General features: G+C 41.0%; 1 long non-coding RNA gene across 1 annotated transcript; it reads left to right on the top strand.

Moving 5' to 3' along the window:
• Nucleotides 1-2,841: 2,841 nt before the first annotated feature.
• On the top strand, nt 2,842-15,126 carry LOC122241463. Its single transcript, XR_006221631.1, has 3 exons — nt 2,842-2,894; nt 3,534-3,684; nt 14,187-15,126. It is a non-coding gene; the product is annotated as an uncharacterized LOC122241463 (long non-coding RNA).
• The last annotated feature ends 302 nt before the right edge of the window (nt 15,127-15,428 follow it).

Raw genomic sequence — 15,428 nt, 5'->3', positions numbered from 1 at the left:
GCATGTTCAACACAGCACAGGCTGAAGAAAAATGGACCATCATCCTTACACCCAACCACTTGAGACTGTTCAGTAGGCTGGTTCTGTGTAAAAAATGATGGTGATAGCATCATTATATGGATCTTCTGAGATTTGAACCAGGCGATGTCTAGCAAGGGCCTGCCATACAGTAAAGATAAAGGGAGGGGATGGGGGAGGAAGAGTGGCGGGGAAGGGGGTGGTTGGGAGCAGAAGAAGGAAAGGGGCTTAATATAGTTAGCATTATTATCTGAGTGTGCAGAGTATTCAGTCAATGGTGCTGTAGGAGCAGGCACCTCTCTGAGCATGAGCAATGATTTAGATCATGAGCTCCTCTGCTAAACTGGACACAAACCTCTGCCTCCTCACAGGCCGCCTGGTTCACAGTAGCTGCTCAGAGGATGAGACTGAACAGGTGGCACATGACAGCCCAGCCACCCTCGCGACGCCCAGCAGCTCACAGTCATCCACCCGGCCTTACTGGAAGATCTCATTCCCTGGGCCCTGGCGGCCCAGCTTGTTCCTTCTGTCAACCTAGGAGACAGGCTCCGAGAAGACAGCTCCTTCTGCACTTATCAGCTCTGCCTCTCCAAACTTTCCTGGCCTTTTTAAGTCCCTGGATAACTGCCACTTTATCCATGAGAGAACTGGAGTGGAATTCATCTTCCAACGATTTTAGAAGAGGTTGGGAGAGGTTTCTGGCTAATTGCAGTGCTCAGTAACTCCTACTAATGGCGACTTTCCTGTCAGACACCCTGTGAGTAAGAGGACGTGGCTGTGTGCATCTGATTACCCAGTCCCAGCACTTCACAAGTGGTGCCGAGAGGTCACTCAGTCTTCAGCCACCTGCCCTTCCCTTCCCAGCATCCACTTTGCAAACGTGGAGGTAAGGTCTCCAGCTTTTCCAAGCTTGACCCTTCATGGATGACGGTGGAGGGCAAATCCTCATGGCAGTATAGTTAGGGGCATGGGGAGGGGATCTAGATTCAAATAACCTCTCCATGACTTATGAGTTGAGTGGCTTTGGGCAGTGTTATACACTGAATGGTACCCCCTCAAACATTCTTGTTTTGAAACCCTAGCCCCCATCTGTATCTGTATCTGCATCTGTATCTGCTTTTGGAGATAGGGTCTTTAAGGAGGTCATTCTGGTTAAATGAGGTCATAATGAGGCCCTATTTCAATATGACCGATGTCCCTATAAGAAGAAGAGGCACCAAGGACGCAGTTACACAGAGAAAGGCCGTGTGCGGACACTGAAGGTGGCCGTCTGGAAACCAACCAGACAGGCCTCAGGAGAAATGAGAGCTGCCACATCATGGAGGTTCCAGCCTCCAGAGCTGTAAGACACTCCTGTTGTTTCAGCCACCCTTTCTATGGTATTGTGCTGTGGCTGTCTGAGCCGTCCAACACAGGCAGGATCCAGCCCTGGGTCCCCTCTATAAATGGAGATCATCATAGTCCCTACTTTACGGTGCTAGTATGCGGACTGAATGAGATAATGCCTATAAAATGCTGGGCCAGCGCCTGTGACCAAAAAAAAAGGGGGGGGGGTCAAAAAGGGCTCCACACATGTGAGGTATTAATTTTAGTAATTCAACTCATCAATTTAAAATATGCATAATACGAGGTCCAGAGAAATTAAATCTCTGCTCGAAAGCTGTTAGTCATTTGACAAGTCTGGTTTGGCAGCCAGGATCTTCAGGGTCAGGATTTAAGACAAACGGCTTGATGACTATATACCCATTATCTAATGCTACCTAGTTCACCCTCCTTCCAGAAGCTGCCTGTATTTCTCATTCCTAACAGCACTGTAGGGGAGTGGTTAGGGACACAGGGTCAAGGCCCACACGGAGTTCTGACCAAAGGCCAGACACTGTCGCAGGTGCTAGGGATTCGGAGGTGAATGAGGCAGACAAGGTCCTGGCTCTCATGGGGCAAAGGTTCCACCAGGAGGAGGCAGATGTTGACTAAAAATACATAAGTGTGATAATTTCAGAGAGAGATAACTAAGGTGATCTGCTAGTGTGTGAGCACCCGGATGGTGAGAGTGAAGGACACTCCAGCTGAGACCTGAATAATGAGAAAGAGTGAGGCAGGACCAGATCCAGGGAAAGGGCACTTAGGCTCAAAGGACAGGATGTACCAAGACCCTGAGGCAGGATCAAACTGAGACACTTAAAGAACAGTGAGAAGAAACCGTGATGGCTTATCCTCGGCACAATGTGTTGCTATTCTTCTACTCAAAAACCAGGCTTACTCTTAGATGCGTGTCCAAGAGCTGTTAATTATCGTGACAGAAAAGAAAAAGAAAAAGGATCTATATATTCATTTCCAACTTAACTGAAACCCAGTATGAGAGTTGATTTCAAAGGAAAAGAACAAAAAGGCAGTTGAAAGGAAGGTGGTGGCAGAGGTGAGTTGAGCACAGACAAAAGCTGTGAAAACATCATGGTGCATCAGAACTAGGGAGGACCTTGGAGACCATCTGATGACGAAATTGAGGCCATGAGTGTTTAAGACTTAACTGCGGGCCCACAGTAAGACGGTAGCAGAACCAGGACTAGAATGCAGGCCTCCCAACTCTTAACCCAGACAAGAGGTTTCATTATATATACATCTATAATATATATTAGCAGTTCTATTCTAATTTATTAGAAATTCCAAATCTGTTCTGAGTTAAAGATAAAGCAAAACATCTCTTGGGAAAACCAAGACAACCTTCTGATTGGAACCCAACCATTGGAACCCAAAAACCATTGGAACCCAACATTCCAACAGTTCTCCTCCACAAGGCAGGGCTGTGACAATCACCTCCCATGATGCCTCCTTACTTTTTTACCATGCATGACCCATGACTGCCCACCAGAAACAAGGTAAAAGGCTGCCTAGAAAAAAATATATATATGTGACTAAAGGGCATGCGTAGTCCCAAGACCAAAAACTCTCTACAGACCTGATTCAAAAGCTGGACCATTTCAGTGGGAAATAGAGAAAGATCCAGATTATAAGCAACTTTAGATTCATACTTTAAAATCCTCAAGAACCATGCTGTTGCCACAGTTCTATTTTACATGCGTATTTTATGAGTCTCTTGATGGAAATCTAAACCTTGAATGTTCTTCCACACACCATTAATCTTTCAAATATAATTCAAAGAAAAGGCTGTGTGGCAATCAAGTACAGGCATCCAGAACTGATGAAAAACAAAGGAGGCCTTGGGTTTTTAGAAGTGCCTGCAGGCTGGGGCCTCAGAAACAAGCTCCTCCTGTCGTCATGGCAACACAGGGAGGTGGCAAGGCCTGGCGAGCACTTCCCCTCACTTCTCCTCTGAAACTGGAGGTCATTTAAGGTTACCCAGCCAGGCATAAAAAGGAAGAAATAAGGGAGGGCAGGAAGGAAGGAAAATTTAAAGGTAGGTTTCATTCCCTGGAAGTCAAGACGCATCATGGAAACTTATAGTTCTCTAAGAAAATTTCCATCTCTTTTTCTTCTGTTTTTGGATTCTCTCCCAGATGAAAAAGTCAATTACTCTTCCCACACTTGCTCACCCTTGGACTTACTGCATTAATATCAGCTTAGCAATATCTACTTGTCGAGTATAGGCTGTGTACAGAGCACCATGTGAGAGATTAAAAGAGAAAATACATCGTCCCAGGATTTGAGGTAAGTGTCGTCCAATTGAGAAATAAGATATACATTCCTAAAATTATTTAAGAATACTCTAGTGCCAGATGGTCTCCAAAGATTGTTCCATCATTCCTTTCCCTTTCTGCAAGCATGCCGCTTCACCCTCCGAGAGGTGGGGTCCATTTCCCCTCCCCTTCCCACTGGGAGAGCTTTGTGTTCCCACTGGTAACAATCTGAAAGTCGGGCTGAGGATTTTTTAAATTATTTTATTTTTTTTAATGTTTATATTTATTTTTGAGACAGAGAGAGACACAGCATGAGCAGGGAAGGGGCAGAGAGAGAGGGAGACACAGAATGTGAAGTAGGCTCCAGGCTCTGAACTGTCAGCACAGAGCCTGATGCGGGGCTCGAACTCACGAACTGTGAGATCGTGACCTGAGCCGAAGTCGGACGCTTAACCGACTGAGCCACCCAGGCACCCCGGGCTGAGGATTTTTAGATGAGATTTTGCCCAGTTGTGAGATTTGCCATCTATTTTGAGGCATGATACTGGTGTTCTACCTTCTGCTTACTGGTGTTTCAGAGCAGTGCTCCTCCAAATTTGCAGCAACACCCTGGGAATTTTTAGAGCTCTCAGTGTCCAGGCTACACACAAAACTGCTTATACCAAAATCTCTGGGAATAGACCCAGGCATGTTTTTAACCTCCCTAGATGATTCTGATAAGATGGACGAGTTTGAGAGCTTGTTTTAGACAGTTGCCCCTTTCAACTCCAGGCATAAATGACTCAAATGACAACAATCCTCAGAACTGCTCAGCAACCTAAGAACACTTCTAATAAGTGCCGGCTCAGAATGTCCAGAGTGGGGACTTTATGTGTGACAGTGGACCAAAATTTTGAGGATTTTTTAACTCCCCTAAAACGGCATCTGTTAATGGCACAGTGGATGATTGACTATCCATACCTCACTATAATGGCAACACAATTAATGATAATCAGCTGCATTTTATTTTTGAAAGCACAGTGATGAAAATTAATCATGCTACAGGTAGGTCCCCAGCTCCCACCCCTAAACAGACTGGGCAGGAGAGCACAATATCCATTATAATGTCTTCCCAACTGATTTGAATTTAAATAAAACCAGTGAAGATAAAGAGAAAAGAATAAAAGACACCCATCCCCTCAAAAACAAAAAAGATAAAAGAGAAGCAGAACCCAGAATTTTTGCAACAGAGGAAACATTAGACACACACGCACACACACACACACACATACACACACGCACACACGCACGCACACTCCTCACATACACACACCCCACCATTCCCCTCTCGAAAGCAAAAGCATTTAGAAATAAGATCTTGGAGAATTAGAGCAACATAGCTGACTGTATACATGTACCTTCTTTTCCTCTTACTCGGTTCCCATAATATGTAGAATTTTTTTTAACAAAAAGAAAATCTCAATAGCAGTGGAACACAAAAAAGAATATCATTAGGAAATCAAAAATGGTGAGGAATTGATTAAAGGCAGACAGGTGGTAATGGATCAAGAGTAAAAAAGACCAGAGAAAATCAAATCCATGTGTAAGAGAGCACTGCCCTGGACTGGTCGATGAGTGCTCTAAATTCAGTCAATAGCTATAAAGAATTGGAGGGAGCCAAGACATTATTGGGATAATTAATTAAATAACTACACATAAAAATATGCACTTATTATCCATCATCCCATCTCCTTCACCATGCAATGAAACAGGAGGTCAGATGTGTAGGCAGATAATAATAAACAAAATTTAAAGCACAGCAAATATTTGTCACTAATCAGAGTGAACAGGTAAAATTTTCCACATTAAAAGACAAAAAAAAATTGCTCTTACAAATATTTATTTTCCATTTAAAAAAAATACACCTAAGCACAATAAAACAAGGTCAAATATTGAAGAATCAAGAAAAAGAATTATATCAAAAAATAATTATATCAAGAAAAAGAATTATATCAAAAATTATATAGCAAATATGCCAATATGAATATCAAAAAAAGTCAAAGTCAAAAATCATTAAAAGAAGAAAATGTGGGCCTTATTTTTTTTAATGTAATACACTAAGAAACTATAACACTAAGGTCAAGGACCTTTATGAAATTAACGTACTCCTCGCAGGTATCATGTCTTCAAACTGAAATTTTTCCTTAGTGAAACCTGGAATGTGCACATATAATGCACTTCACTCCCACTGAATCTAGGCAAGGTGGTTCTGAGGGACCCCTAATAACACTGTCCTGCCTGAAGATAAAAGCAAAAAGTGACAAGAAGCAGAGTGTTTTTCTAAATAAGGATTTTATTTATATGTGTGCCTGATTCAAAGTTCGAGAGGCCTTTTGTCAACTCTACATGATTTGAGGACCGTGTATAAGCCTGACAGACCCCAAACGTGAAATTGCTCAGTTCTGTATTTGGAGGAACTTTCTATTGGTCTGGCCAGTGGTTGAATGGGCCACCTCAGAGGGAGTAAGCTCTTTCCTTCTTGAGAAATCAGAGCCAAGCTTGGAGATCTTCCTGCAGCAGTGGGAGAGTAAGGACACGAGCATGAAACGGGTAATTAGCTGGACTGTTCTATCCAGATATTTTGTTGTAAACTCGCAAACCCATGAATCATATCAATATAAACGGAATGACCACAGTCAAGTTGGCAGGTAAGGCAAGGGAGAGGGGAGTATTGTCTTCAAGCTAACACATAGGTTTGAATAGTCAACTTCTGGAGACAAGGGGAATCCAAGAGGGCTAGACTGTCCTCTAGTCTTCTGACATTAGCAAGGCTGGTATGTCTAATTGGAGTGGACTGAAATATATTTTGCAAATATTCACTCCCCTTGTATCCCACCCCACAGGAAAGAGCATACCTCCAAACCTTGATCATGTGACTTGCACTGACCAATAGACTGTGAGTGGATATGCCCTATCCAACTAGAAGACACTTTAAACATGACTGGCTTGGCTGGGCATTTTGCTCCTGCATCGCCCTTACAAGATGATTGTCTTAGTTTTCTAAGACTTCTGTAAAAAGTACCACAAACTGCATGTCTTAAACAGAAATTCATTGTCTCATGGTTCTGAAGGCAGAAGTCCAAGATCAAGGTGTGAGCAAGGTTGGTTCCTTCTAAGGAGGGTGAAGGAAGGATCTGTTCTGGGTCCTTCTCTTTGACTTGTAGATGGCCATCTTCTCACTGTGTCTCTTCACATGGCATTCTCCCTTGGGTACCTGTCTCCAAATTTCCTTTTAGTCAGGACATAAGTCATACTGCATTAAGGCCACTCTAATGAGCTCATCTTAACTTGATTACCTCTCTAGAGAACATATCTCCAAATAAAGTCACATGCTAAGAGTCAAGGCTTACGATATGAATTTTGTGGGGCTACAAATCAATCCATAACAAAAAGCATATCTCAGAAGGAAACTGATCGTTCAGCATGGAAGGGAGAGGCCATGTAGGGCAGACCTGGTAGAGACCTGTGACCCTTATGTTACACGAGGAAAAAAATAAATGTACACAGGAAGCCACTGAGATTCAGAGCATATTTATCATGCACATGTTTATTATGCAGCATAATTCACTCAAATCTGACAAAGGTACCAATTTATAAGCAAATCTAATGGCAATTAACTAACAAGTCCCTTGAAAACCAGAGCATCTCCCCCTGTATGAAAAGGAACTCCATCACCCATGTTCAATGAACAGTTGCATGGCACCAATAAATCTGGGCAGTTTAGAGGTGCATAAGACGCAGAAATAAGGGGAGCACATGAGGAGTGATGGGAACCCAAAAAAGAGCTCCTGGCCGGAATAAGAGCACTTGGGTACTCAGCCCTGCCCCTTCCATTTCTTATGTTCAATGCTAGTGGGATCTCCAAAGAGCAATCCGTTCAGATAATCATGGTGTCCTAACATGTTCCTATAAGCAGGACTGAAGAATTCATAAGTAAGTGGTATCCAGCATTCAAAGCACCAAGAGGAAGGATACCCTACTCTGGGTTTATTCAATGTAACAATGCAGATAATGTCAAGAGAAAAATGATCTCAGAACTCAAGTGTTAATTTCAATGTCTACATTGAATAGTCAACTATTCAGAAAGAAGTTTAAGAAAAAACTTTCTTACTCAAGTCTTTATTACCTTTGGGGCTATTTTTCCCCTTTCAAATACAGAGAGAAAGCCTGCCTAAAATATTTTACTCTCCGGATAGATGGATAACATGTTATAGAAAATTCTGCTTTGAACCCCTAGCCACTGGACTTCAAAGAAAACATCTCAAAGCCATTACATGGTTTCTAGGCCCCTGATTTTATGTATATATTCTCTCTGCCTTGGACTTGCTTCTGGCATTTCATTGTAAGCCCTGCGATAGCCCTCCAATTACTTCTATTCCCGAGAACTTTTCCCCTAAGTCGGGTAGGTTTGAGACAATTTGAGTCAGCCCAGGGAGGGTGAAATCCAGGCATGGTTTCTGTGTGCCTCAAGACTTCTTCTCCCATTTGAAGAATGTGTGTAGCTCTCGTTGGCTCACAAAGCCATAAAAAGATCCAGTGGTCAGTTAAGGATATGGTGTATGGAGTCAGACTTCCCCCAGCTCCAATACTCATCAGTCATGTGCCTTGAGTGACTCCTTAACCTCTATAGGGCTCTAGTGTCCTCATCTGTCAAATGGGGCCAACAATAGAGCCCCACTCTTTGGGAAGTTCTAAAGATTAAGTGAGGTAATACATACAATGCCCTTAGAATAGTACCTGGCAAATTGTAAGGGCTCAGTGACTAGTGACTGTTCATTATTATTAAAGATGACTTTGAAATCCATCCTCTCCTGGAGAGAGAGCTCACGAGGTGGTCCCCGTTGGTACAGACATGCCACAAAGTTTTGATTTGGGAGCCCTGAGAAACTTGGCAACTTTTGCCAAAGGCATATCCTGTCTGGAACAGCTATAGGGTTTTCTCTTGGCCATGATTAAGAAGAAGGCAAAGTTTGCTTTCACTCCAGCACTACCCATGCACAGGAGAAAACAAGGGGAAATGTTCCTGTTCCAGTGTTGAGCCCTCAGTAAGTGTACCATCACATCCATATCACTCAACAAACATTGACTGAAGTCTCCCTGTGTGCCAGGCACAGTACAGGAGCTGGGGGTGCAGCAGTGAAGAGAAATACATGTTTTTGCCATTTGGGAGCTTATATTTTAGCTAAGGGGAGACTTGCAGTGAGTAAAATAAGTAAATTGTTGTTAAAACAGAGAATTACAGCACTTAGGGCCCTCCTGTAACTCTTCACCAGGTTCTGTTTCAAACTAGATTCATTCTTCTTTTCTACCATATACATTTGCTGCCCTAAAATGTCTTACTGCCATTGGTTGCCATACATTTCGAGGCCTAAAGATAAAACAAGACGATTCCTGTTTTAAAGATAGTATGTTTTCTAGAACTACCTCATCTAAATGCTTATGGAGTTGGAGTCCACAACTTTTAAGTCTAGTCTCGGTCTGCCCAGACTTAACCATGTAACCCTGGCCATGTCACTAAAATATAAATTTAGTCTGAGTTTTGCCTGTGTAAAATAATGGAATTGGCCAGTCACTGGTTCTCAAAGTGGTCCTGGGACACGGCAGTTTCAGTATTACCTTGGGACTTAGAAATGCACGTTTTCAGACCCCGTTCCAGAACTACTGAATCACACACTCTGAGAGTGGGACCCAGCAATGTGAGTTTCCACAAGACCTTTAGGTTTTTTTCTTTCGAAATAAAAAAATCAATCTCGCTGTAAATCCCAAAAGAAAATCCTTATCCTCTCAGCCAGGCCTCCTCCAAAACTTTTATAAGCACTATCCAATACTAAAGACTCACTTTATAATCTTAAAAAAAAATGTTTCTTACAATTTACAGTCTTTCCAAGTTTGGAGGTTTAAAAAATATTTTGCACTTTTCTCTCCTAACACGCTCTTTATGCTAACTTACAAGTATGCTTGATCCTACTTCATAAGCTCATTAGTGATGGTGACTTCCATCTTTTACTGTTTCTGAATATTTAAAAAAATAATAATTTTGAATTCTATCATTTTAATTTTATTTATTTATTTTGAGAGAAAGACAGCACGAGCAGGGGAGGAGCAGAGAGAGAATCCCAAGCAAGCTCCATGCTGCCCGCGCAGAGCCCAACGCGGGGCTCGAAGTCACAAACTGCAAGATCATGACCTGAGCCAAAATCAAGAGTTGGATGCTTAGCCGACTGAGTCGCTCAGGCACCCTGAATTTTAAATTTTAAACTGAAAATTCTATTCCCTTTCCACACACCCAGCACTTGGATGTAGATTCTTTCTCAACAGTGTTCCCACTACACTCTTCTGAATTGCCTTCTGTTTTTCCAACGAAGACTTGATATTGACCAATTCTGTTCAATGGGTGGAGGCATACACTGTTTCAAGAAGGACATTTTAGTATTTCAAAGCCTCTTAAGGGTGTTCCACCAAGAGTAGCTCAATGTGACAGATAAAAGCAAATAGTGCCAAAGTATCCACAAACTTTCTCTTATAACTTTTCATTCTCAGAATAGAACTGAGTTTTCCAGGAATATTCAGTTGGGATAACTTAGATGTATGTCAGTCCAGCTACCCTGTTTGAAGGCTATCTATTTCAGCTGTCCAGGGAAACATATTTTTGTTTGTGAAGTGGATAAAGTTTCAAGTGTAAAACCCATTCATGGACAACTATCTCCTGGAAGTTATAAACATTTTTTTTTTTAGTTGTTTGTTTACTTGTTCCTAAAGATAATTTGGCAAAGAAGAAGCTAGCTCACTTTAGGACCTGAAGTGTAGTGTGGGTAGCTTGGCTTTATTTGCATAACGTTAATATTCCACAGAACTCTCTGGTCCCAAAGCAGTAGAAAAAATAAGATGCGTTAACAAACCGGCACAGACTAACAGTAACCAGAATCAAGGATTGTGACTTTGATTATGAAAAGGGACAGCCAAGAAGTTAATGAATTAGCTATCTCAGAATACGGTCAGCACTCACTGTCCAGGTCAACAGACCAATATTTGTCAAGAAATTGCTTTGTAATCACAATAATATATATTCTCATCTGAAAACTGGGTGTGGGGTTAGACTAACTGTTCCCTGAAGCTCTTCCAGTCATAATAGTCTATTATTCCATGATTTCACAATATCTTTGAGGTAGAGCTGATTATCATTCAAACTGCCCTTGAAGATCTATTATCCTAGATATTGTATGGGTTTCCAAAGTAGGATCCAGAGGACCAGTTCTAGGTCTATCTACTTAGTCAGGGTTTTACTACTACAACTACAAGTAATTTCAGTTTTATCAGAAGTCTTAAAATCTCTATGAAATGTGTCACTAATCCATAAGCAATCAACAAGTACTGGAGAAACACATTTATTAAAGAACAATTACTTGGCTTGTAAAGTCATTCATATGGCTCTGGCCTGCTAGACAATGATGGTTAAAAAAAAAAAAAAAAGCTTATAAAAATGGAGAGAAGGAAGCTCAAAAAGGAACTAATTGAAAATGTCCAAGTGCAGACCAACCCCCTGGCAAAAAACCACTTATGTACTGTGATTTATGGAGATCTGGGAAAAGGCAACCATACCAAAATCACTACCTACCCTAATCAGCCCTCCATGGACTTTAAATTCTTCCATTTCTCGTTCTTCCCTTGATCCTACTTCTTGAATTAGATATTTATGAAAACTTTGAAATATTATCAACCATCACCACCTTAACAGAAATTACGTGTTTTTTTAAATTCTTTTATTTATATTTTAGTTAGTTAATATATAGTGCAATAGTGGTTTCAGAAGTAGAATTCAGTGATTCATCACTTATATACAGCGCCCAGTGCTCATCACAAGTGCCCTCCTTAGTACCCTTCATCCATCTAGCCCACCTCCCACCCACCTCCCTCCATCAACCCATAGTTTGTTCTCTATCATTAAGAGTCTCTTGTGGTTTGTTTCCCTCTCTTCTCTTTTTTCCCCCCTTCCCCTATCCCAAGGAGTCTATCCCATTTACAATTGCACCAAAAATGGTAAGATACCTAGGAATAAACCTAACCAAAGAGACAAAAGATCTGTACTCTGAAAACAATAGAAGACTTTTGAAAGATATTGAAGAGGACACAAAAAGATGGAAAAACATTCCATGCTCATGGATTGGAAGAACAAACATTGTTAAAATGTCTATAGTACCCAAAGCAATCTATAGATTTGACACTATCCTGTGAAAATACTACGAGAGCTAAATGAAACAATCCTAACACGTGTATGGAACTACAGAAGACCCCAAACAGCCAAAGCAATCCTAAAAAAAAAAAAAAAAAAAAAACTGAACTGGAAGCATCAGAAATTATGTTTTATCAGATGAGCTATTCATACATTCAGCATGAGTCTATGAGAGGAGAATACAAAACAGTAAATGTTAGAATGGAGGAAGAATCAATCTAAGTCTAGAGCCTGTAAAGGGTAGGAAAGATGGAGTGGCATGGTGAGGAATCTTATGATTCTAAATAAAGGTAGGGGCACCTGGGTGGCTCAGTCGGTTGAGCGTCTGACTTTGGCTCCGGTCATGATCTCACGGTTTGTGGGTTCGAGCCCCGCAACAGGCTCTGTGCTGACAGCTCAGAGCCTGGAGCCTGCTTCGGATTCTGTGCCTTCCTCTCTCTCTCTGCCCCTCCCCTGCTCACACTTTGTCTCTGTCTCTCTCAAAAAATAAACATTAAAAAAAGTTAAAATAAATAAAATAAAGGGAGAGAAGTAGAACAAGTTTAGGGGTAGAGAGAGATAGAAGGAAACTAACATTGGATGCATAACTACCGTGTGCTAGGCACACTTCTAGACACTTGACATTTATTTTCTCATTTTATCCTCAGAATAACCTACTGGTTAGATATTATTAATCCCATTGCAATATTATTATAGTAGCTATATTATTTTACAACTAATAAAACGATAGACTCAAAGGAGATAATAAATTTGTCCAAGTTTATAGAGCCAACAAATGGCAAAATCTGGATGTAAACACATATCTCTTTGACTCCAGAGCCTGGCATGTTTCTCTCTACTGTAAACCTGTCTGTAAGACTTGTGCTCCCCACATACATTGTTACTTACAGTGTGGGCCCTGAGGAAGAAAAGGAATGGTAACACCGAAAGCCACATTCACCTCCTTCCCAATTTTGCTTTAAACCCATGTTTTTCGATTTGCTTTTAGTCATGAAAACGTGTCTTTAAGATAAATAATTTTAAACAAAACCCAATCCACCTACCATGGCTCCAAGGCCTCTTCATGGAATGACATGGAAGCTTCAAAACCATTGCAAAAAAAAATAGAAAGAAATACTCAACACATAAGTGTATATGAATGGCCACTAAGCACATGAAAAGTTGCTAGAAGTCATTAGTCATCAGGAAAATGCATATTAAAACAACAATGTATAACCACTACATACGTGTTTGAAAAGCTAAAATTCTAAAAACTAGGTTAACCAAGATATTAAGCAACTGGAACCCATAAATGTTGATGACAGGAATGCAAAAACAGTAGGACCACTTTGGAGAACAGTTTGGCATTTTCCTATAAAGTTAAAACATATCATTACCACACAAGGTACAGTCATTTCTCTCCTAAGTACTTATCCAAGAGAAATAAAAATATATATCCACACAAAGAATTGTCTATGAATGTTCATAGCATCTTTAGTCATAGAGCCTGTAACTGGAAACAGCCCAATTGTTCACAAACAAGTTAGCAGGTAAAGAAATTGTGGTATTCCAAGGGTGCCTGGGGGGGGCTCAGTTGGTTCAGTGTCTGACTTCAGCCTAGGTCACGATCTCGCCGTTCCCGAGTTCGAGCCCCACATCAGGCTCTGTGCTGACAACTAGGAGCCTGGAGCCTGTTTGAGATTCTACGTCTCCCTTTCTCTCTCTGCCCTTCCCCCACTCACACTTTGTCTGTCTCTCTCAAAAATAGACATTAAAAAAAAAAAAAGAAAAATTGTGGTATTCCAAACAGTGAAATATGAATATGAAAAGGAAAAATTACTGAGACACTCAACAACATGAATGTGTCTTAAAAACATACTGGGTGATAGAAAGCAGACACAAAAAGAGTATACTGTGATTCCACTTATATGAAGTTCCGGAAAAGACAAATCTAATCTACAGTGATTGAAAGCAGATTAATGGTTATGTAAAGTTGGGCTGTGGGCTGGAGAAGGACTGTGGAGGAAAGACTGTGTTTTGGGCTGACAATGGTATTCTGTATCTCAGTTGCGCGATGGTTTTTTTGTGGCAGAAATCCACCAGTTCCAAACTCAAGGAACTGTACGCTTATACAATGTGTGCATTTTTACCTCAATAATGTTGGCTTGTTTAAAAATACCACTATAATTACCAAAGAATTGCTGAGAAAGATCTGGGCACGATTACATAATCACCCAGGTGACATTTCGGTCCTTTCTTCTTATTGAATATTTTATTTCTTCCAGTCACTAACTCAGCTCTGCTCTCTTCTACAACCCCATGAAAGATGGTAACTCCATCTGTCCTGCAAACTTTCAGCCGACTTCATTACAAAAATACCCCAGGACCAAAGCCAGAGCTAATGAGCATCTTAGACCATTTGGAAGAAGAAAGGCTATTTTTTGGCTGAGGATAATTGAGCTTCACTTCAAATCAGAATCTAAGCTATTATTTTCTCTGTACCGAATCCAAATCACTGAGATTCCTGAAGTTTGTCCATGGTTATTGTCCACCTGATGCCAAAATATTCTGATGAAAAGCGAAACATTCAGCCAGTTGTGTGAATTCTTTGTCCTGAAATCTAAAAGCTCAGCCATCTGGCAGGATAGCAGAACAGCTGAACAGTCAACTGATGCTCCTGCTGTAGATTGAGAGGCCACAAGAATTGTGCAGATAAGATCTCCTGCAAAAATCAAAATGCAAAGACCCAATGCCAATGTCCCTCATTATTGATAAAGTGGGATCCACAGCATTAAAATCATGGAAGTTTGGAGTGAAAAGGAATCCTGTCCAACTGCCTCTGTTTACAGATAAAGAAATTGAGGCAGCTCGTATCCATCGTTTCAAACCTTGACCAAATGCCCTCTCCTCTGGGGAACTTTTCTTCACTTCCCCCAGGCTGCTATCTGCTCTGGCTCCCACAGCTAACTACCAGCACTCACCCCCTCACATCCAATTTATCTGCTTGTGCATCTGTTTCCTCCACTTACACTGTAAAACTACCGAAGACTAGGGCCAACAGCTCTGTACCCTAAAATTCTAGCCCAAAGAATGTTCTCAAAGAAGGACTGTTGGATGAGCTTGGGGTGAGAATCTGAATCAATGTGCACTCCAAATACATTCTTTCTCCACACCTATGTTGAAATGGTAGTAGCGAAATTCAACAGAAATTCTAGACGTACAATTCGTCCTAAGCACTAAAATCTGAGGTTTCGCGTTCTTCAGACAAGAAGAACACCAGTAAAGCAAACTGTGATGAGCCAACACAGTTCCTGGTATATAATATGAATATTGTAATTTAGAGAAATTAAAACACAATAATAAACATTTGCTGTGTTGATATCAACTTACACATAATAGTGATAGCAGCTAACGTGTGAGTATTTACCATATACAAGGCGCTATTCTGAGAAATATATGTTTAACATAATTGTATTTTATGTTTATCACTGAAACTACATAGAACTTGAGGTTACATTTTTAGACTG

Source organism: Panthera tigris, chromosome C1, assembly GCF_018350195.1.
Source record: "Panthera tigris isolate Pti1 chromosome C1, P.tigris_Pti1_mat1.1, whole genome shotgun sequence".
Taxonomy (NCBI): Eukaryota; Metazoa; Chordata; class Mammalia; order Carnivora; family Felidae; genus Panthera; species Panthera tigris.
The sequence above is the reverse complement of the archived record's forward strand: the minus strand, read 5'-3'. Positions and strand labels throughout refer to the sequence as shown.